Source organism: Lingula anatina, chromosome 8 (assembly GCF_051362555.1).
Source record: "Lingula anatina isolate TDL-2025a chromosome 8, LinAna3.0, whole genome shotgun sequence".
In the NCBI taxonomy this organism is placed as follows: Eukaryota; Metazoa; Brachiopoda; class Lingulata; order Lingulida; family Lingulidae; genus Lingula; species Lingula anatina.
Window position 1 is genome coordinate 2335948 of NC_141774.1, and position 6427 is coordinate 2342374.

Consider the following 6427-nt stretch of genomic DNA (forward strand, 5'->3'; position numbering starts at 1 on the left):
CAGATATTCTTGAAAGACTGCCCCTTGTGACAGAAAAAAAAAAACAAAGAATGAAGCCATGTACAGATGTAGGTGTAAATAATAAGAACACTTTTCAAGAATTAATTTTGTCAGTATTGAATACCATGTACAAAGGAATGTGGAAACATCACCCCTCCACTCCCGCTCAGTGTAGAAAGACACAATAGGGAGGAAAATATGGGGTGGTGGAGCTAGGTGGCATCTTCAAGACAACATTACTTGAAGAAATTCCGGAATGAATGCATAGTGAAACTTCTTTTAATTTTTTAAAGATTTTCAAAAAAAAGGAAGAAAGATTATATTTCCTGAGAGGAAATGCTTTCAAATAACAGGAACAAACTAGACCGTTACAGATGTATTCTTGAGTTTCTTGTGACAGGAAAAAGAATAAAGTCATGTTAATGAAAGTAATAAAGAACAATTTTCAATAATTAATTTTAACAGTACTTACTAAGTTTGAAAAGATTAAAAACTTTATAAAGTACATTTTATTTACTGCCATTTCTTATATATGCCGATAATTTGAATGTATGCACCAGTGATAAGACTGAAAAAAACTAGGCAACTTTGTAGGAGAGAAATTGCTGAACGGTCGAGCGATGTGAGGTACGCACGCAACTTCCCACGCACAGCAAACAACATGGTACGGAAAAAATAACAAATAAGATAAAATAATGGGTAAAAACTGAGCTTTAGAAATGGGAATTTTCATAATTTCACCTTAAGGGATGGATTAAGACGACCAAAACCTCAGATTTTTTTGTCTCTGCGTCTGCTTGTCCCTATCATAATTGACGTTTGTTTATATAACCCGTCAATCAAGCAGTTATTCCTTGATGGGATCTGCCAAAACTCAATGATTTAATTGGCACGTTGTCAATCAAATGGTGAAGGAAGCTGGAACTTTGCATGATCGACAACTGTAGTTATCAACAACGTAATGATTGTGATTGACGTTTGTTTATAAAACTGTCAATCAAAGTCGTGTGCTTTTGGCAGCTTCCGTCAAAATTAAAGCGTATGAGTTTGATTGGCACCTGTCTATCACAACACTTTTGTTACCTTTAGTTAGTAGAAAGCAAAGTACATTTTTCCATGCAGCTCTATTAACTATACCAGTCCTGATAGGTACGTCTTGACAGATACGTCTTGACAGATACGTCTTGACAGATAACGGGACCCGATACTTCTATGTCGCCGTACCTATAAACCCATTTACCGATAAATGCACGTGCCGATAGAATAATTAGACTAGAGTCTGCTTTTGAAAATACCACCTATCTAATGGTGGCACCTTATTCATTTTTAATCAATTAAAATTATTTCTTGTAATTAAACATCTATGATCATTACCTGAGGGCCATGGGGAAGACAAAAAATTAATTTATCCTCAATAACTATTTTTTATAAATAAATAAATAAAAACTTAGCTTTGTTATTTATTATAAAAAGCATTATATTTACCCCGCGACCTTGAATTTTGATACGGATTACCGTACAAACCTTGACAGCGTTGCTAGCTCTCAAATGTTACTTCATTCTTCAGTAAGACTTGTGCTGTGTGAAAAATAAACATACGGAGACATTTGCGCCCAAATATATACTAAGCTCCATAAAAACATGTAATTTGATCATATAAATTTTGAAAGTTCCCTTTCAGAAAATACGTCCTTACTCTGAAATACTGGTAAAGACTGAGAACATGCGTTTTTCAGGCGTCTGGACTGGTTGTTTAATTTGGTGCATGGGGGAGGGGGTAATATCTTCAACTTTGTAAAAGTGATTTTCTAAGAGTAGGTAGTTGTAGCTGAAGTTTCGATGCAAAGGTAATTGAAACATTTGGCAGTATTGTTCGTATGCTAGTTTTCACAGCCCCATACGAGGCTTCCATTGGGTATTTTCCTTACCCTTGAAAGCCATTATTCACTTCCCAAGATGCGTGAAACGTTCAATTTATTTAGCGTGAAGCACCCCATTCCTGTGACTCGTACATGCGGCTTTTTACTCTCCGTTATTCGTGAAAGAAAGTCGTTATATTTCTGCACGGTGATTCGTGATTTTTGACGCGCATTTTCAGTGAAATCTGAATAAAGTTTTATTTACTGTGTTTTGTGAATTGATAATTTTATTTCCCGTGAATTGTGATCACCCACCCTTCAATGGTACCCTCTCTGGGCTGTATCCTCCCAAGGAAGGTGAGAACATTTACACCTAGTCTGAGTCAGTATTAGTTTTTTTATGTACTTTATAAAACACATCTGTTAAGTCAATCCTAGCTGTGACAGCTTTAGTTAACTAAGCTGTACTCACTCTAGGTCCTAATGAACGCTGTCACTAATTTTAACTTTCTATACAAATCGGGTAAACAAAAAACGCATCTTGTCTTCTCTAACACAATCGGTAGAGATGACTTTTTTTTGGGGGGGGGGGGGGTGAAACATAGCCAAATAATTTGATATCAAACTTAATGGTTGATAAGATGTTATTATTTTTGCCATTGTGGTGGTAGAAAGCCAAAATCACCATCCCGGTATTAGGACCCCTTGTGCCATATCAAATAATAAACACAAGTTTAAATCGAAACTTGCGTTCAAAAAGAGGGTGCCCTGTACATTGTTATGTAATACAGGTGAGCATTTCGGTGAGAGGTGTTCAGGTAGGACCAAGGTCAGTAGAAGATGGAGAAGACAGAGGTTCTTGGTACGTTGCTGCAATTTCCACATGTAGGCCATAAATTTAGCACAGAAAATGACAGGAAGCTGCCGTAGTATTGTATAGGTGATACAAGATAATGCTGTGTATTTTGTGTAGACGATGTTTGCCCAAATGATGCATTTCGAACAGGGATATTTTAGTCCTTATAGCTGTGGGAACATTACACTTATGTCCAATACACTCTCCATTAGAATTTCAAAATCAGCTCAAAGTTTGAATGGTTTATTTTCTGTAATTTCAGAGAAGGAATGCACTTGTCAATGAGGAAGTGAGGGGCTTATTGCAGCTGTCCAAAGGTCTGAACAATTCCTCAACAAGTAAGACGACTGGGTAGGTATCTACATTCTCCTAACTGTTTTATTGGCGAGGTCACTGGCCTGTTTTTATAGTATCAAAAATATCTGGTTTATAAAAGTAAACTTGATACAGACAAGTGCACATTCATTAATAAGATGTTGAACTATTGTGTCACTGCATTCCTGGAAACGACGGGCCAGGTGGGTGGGGGGGGGGGGGGGGGGTACAGTTTCCTTTCCCTAGTTTAAGAGGTATCCCGTCTCCTTCACAAAACCACAAATCAAAACAAGAACAAGAACAAATCAAAAGCGCAAAAATTGTGCATGGCACGAAACTAGACAAAATCCAGCTAATGTATCGCCCCCTCCCCCTGAAAACCCTGGCTTGGTCAGTGAAAAAGTGCCAAAATAATGTCTTTTTTAAGATCCTGTCAATTTTATACTAATTGGACCCATCTGCCAAATGTTTTCATTCACTGACTTTCATTTCCGTGAATATCTCCGTAATCCGGGCACCTGGTCCTTTCATATGACATCTTACGTAAAGAAGTGTTGTCATTAAACAGTGTGCACAGGATAGAAAAGAATAGGAATGGCACAATAGTGTTTTGTTAACATAATTTCATGTGTTCCAAAATAGCATGCTGTAAAGATATACACATACTGCTTCATCAAAATGTGTCGTGAATGTGATTTTCTTCGTTTATTTCAGTGGCTCCCAACTTCTGTTTACCGGGTAATTGGATGCATCGCCGATCAAAGACATCAGATTCATGTTGGACATCGCCGGCGCCCATGCCAAAATTGTCTCGCTTGTTGAAGTTTTTCTTGTAGTTTATTTGCAGGGTAGACATTTGATATGAAATGTAATCTTTGTCTTGGATAGTAAGATTCTGCATAAAATGTGTATCAAATTAATTGTTGCACGCAGCAAGAATTTTTAACGAAACTTCTGATGAGAGAAAAAGAAAGAAATGGATGGCGTCGACCCTGCATGTCGCTGGTTATATATTATAGATTTATTTCCGAATCGTAGTACACCACTCTATCCGCTCATATCGTTTCAAGGTATTTTATTTATTATGTATATTTATTATTATGTCGGAAGTAAGTGCCCATCAATTCTCAAACAAAAATACGGTACTTTTTGTAGTTCACCTTTAACAAAGTAATTTTAATGCAAAAAGTATTTTGCTGAAATGATGGATGAAAACAAAAATGCTAGTTATCAAATATTATTATTATTATTATTATTATTATTATTATTCGATTTTTAGGTAGAGTACTGCGCGAGCACTATTGATTTTCTAGTTGAAGGTAAAAATTGTCTGTGGGCAAATCTTCAGTTAGCCACTCAGCTGTACATTTGAAGATATTTTAAATATTTATTTTGAATTAAATTGAATTGAATTGAATTCTGAGATTCCGATAAGAAAAATATCTCAACTTCATTACATGAAACTTTTGAGAGACAAACGGTTTCATACAGTGACCGTTAAGTTTGAGAAAAGAACAAGTTGTTAATTTAAAATAAGTTACAAACACTGTTCTTTCAAGTTATATTGCTTTGGAAATTATAGCGTTATGAAAATGATAAAATTTGTCCACGTGATTGCAGAATTGCCCATGTATAAGAAACGATCCTTTTTTAAATTGCGGACATACGTTTGTGACACATGTTAAGAATGAACTTACTTTGGTTTCGGTGTTTTGATATTTTGTCTGATCAGTGACAGATACACATGTACTGTGCTGGGAGGGGTCTAAAACAATGTTAACAAAATGAAACCAGGAGAGAAATAGGGATTTTCACGAAATTACTGTGCGTTCGTTTTCGCAGTAGGGGAATACATGTTACCAACGTGATAAAAATTGCCTCTTCTTAGGGCCACCCAAATTTATCAGCATTGCATGAGCTCCTTTGTGTGTTGTTCGACTTTTTGCCAATATCGCAAAGCAGAAATGTAAGTGCTCTCCTGAAAAACTTCTTTGTTCATATGCATAAAAATATCTATCTAGGACTGGCATTTATCATTACCTTTACATTTTTAATTTCGAAAATTCATCATGCAATTCAAATTGATTGCTTCAGCCGTCTCAAAAAGTTGGGGAGGGGGGGTTAAAGTAACTTTGTTCGAAGTGCTTTATTGATTGATATTTCTTTAGCCGAGAGGTGATTGAGAGGAAAAGGTCTTATTAGATGCCAGCCCAGCACGTCTTGGGGTACTTCTGCCAATTGTTTTCATGATCACTGAACACCGGAGACCAGAGTAAGGGTATTAGCATTTATGAATTAATGAATCTTAAGTCACCATTTATTTATTTATTTATTTTTTGCGTAATCTTTTCAGCTTTGCTTGCATATTTTTCTTGAATTGCTTCGACTAGAATAAGCTTGGAAATTAACCATGTCTTTATGCCGTTCCTGATTCGCATGCTGTGCAAATTTAAGTTTTCGCTCAAAGTCGTGCCATTAACCTACCAATATTAGGATGTAATGAAATGAAAACAAAATAATGTAAAACACTCGATTCTTAAAAATGACTATTTTTGTCTACCTTTTTCTGTGCGAGAATCAGCACGACGGCTTAGAACAAGGTGTGCGTGAGTGCGAGTGCACGTGAGGGGAAGACACTTATATGTATTTTGGAATTTCGATATCATTCACACCACTGAAATTGGACACTCTGCTCCTCAATGAAATTAGTAATCAATTATTAACGCTAACTTTTAACGAAATTTGACAAGTACGATATAATTTCAATTTATCTACCAGTCCTGGTCAATTTTTTATATGAATTTTGATTTGGTAAGAATTATGTCGAAATTCTCTTTTATATAAATAAATAGAATTTGTTGTTTGAGCGGCAATTTCCAAAGTGCATAAAATCCTTCATATGTGTTAGTTAGTCTACTATCTGGTAGACTTCTTGTATTTTTTTTGTAAAAGCATAATTTATAGATTTTTTTTTTAGAAATTAGATGCTATTATAATGATAGTTGTCAACGTAGAAAAACGTAATTTCACTTATTTTGTTTTGTATAAAGCTTTGTTGAATATACTTGGAATTTGTTGAAACAATAAATAATGAAAATAATGTACAGATATTTGTATGTTGAATTCCCTTTCATTTTTCACCTTCTGTTCCCTTTAGCTCTATTCGAACTCTCGTTCTCCAGTGCACAAGTCTGTAGTCTTACCTATAGAGCCTCTTGTATTAGTTTACCTTGCTTATTTGAATTTTTTTGCAAAAGGTAATTTGCTGGGACCCAGAAGCGCCAGGTTTCGAACTTGGGACTTTTTGACTCAGAGGCAAGCGCGTTACCTACTCCTCTAACTGTTCCCACCCACCCTCCCCGGGAAGACTTTCCTCTTATAGTAACCAAAGGGAAAT

General features: G+C 35.8%; 1 long non-coding RNA gene across 1 annotated transcript; it reads left to right on the forward strand.

Moving 5' to 3' along the window:
• Positions 1-2562: 2562 nt before the first annotated feature.
• On the forward strand, positions 2563-5573 carry LOC147760178 (uncharacterized). The gene is made up of 3 exons (XR_015330907.1): positions 2563-2721; positions 2978-3066; positions 3745-5573. It is a non-coding gene; the product is annotated as an uncharacterized LOC147760178 (long non-coding RNA).
• Positions 5574-6427: the final 854 nt, after the last annotated feature.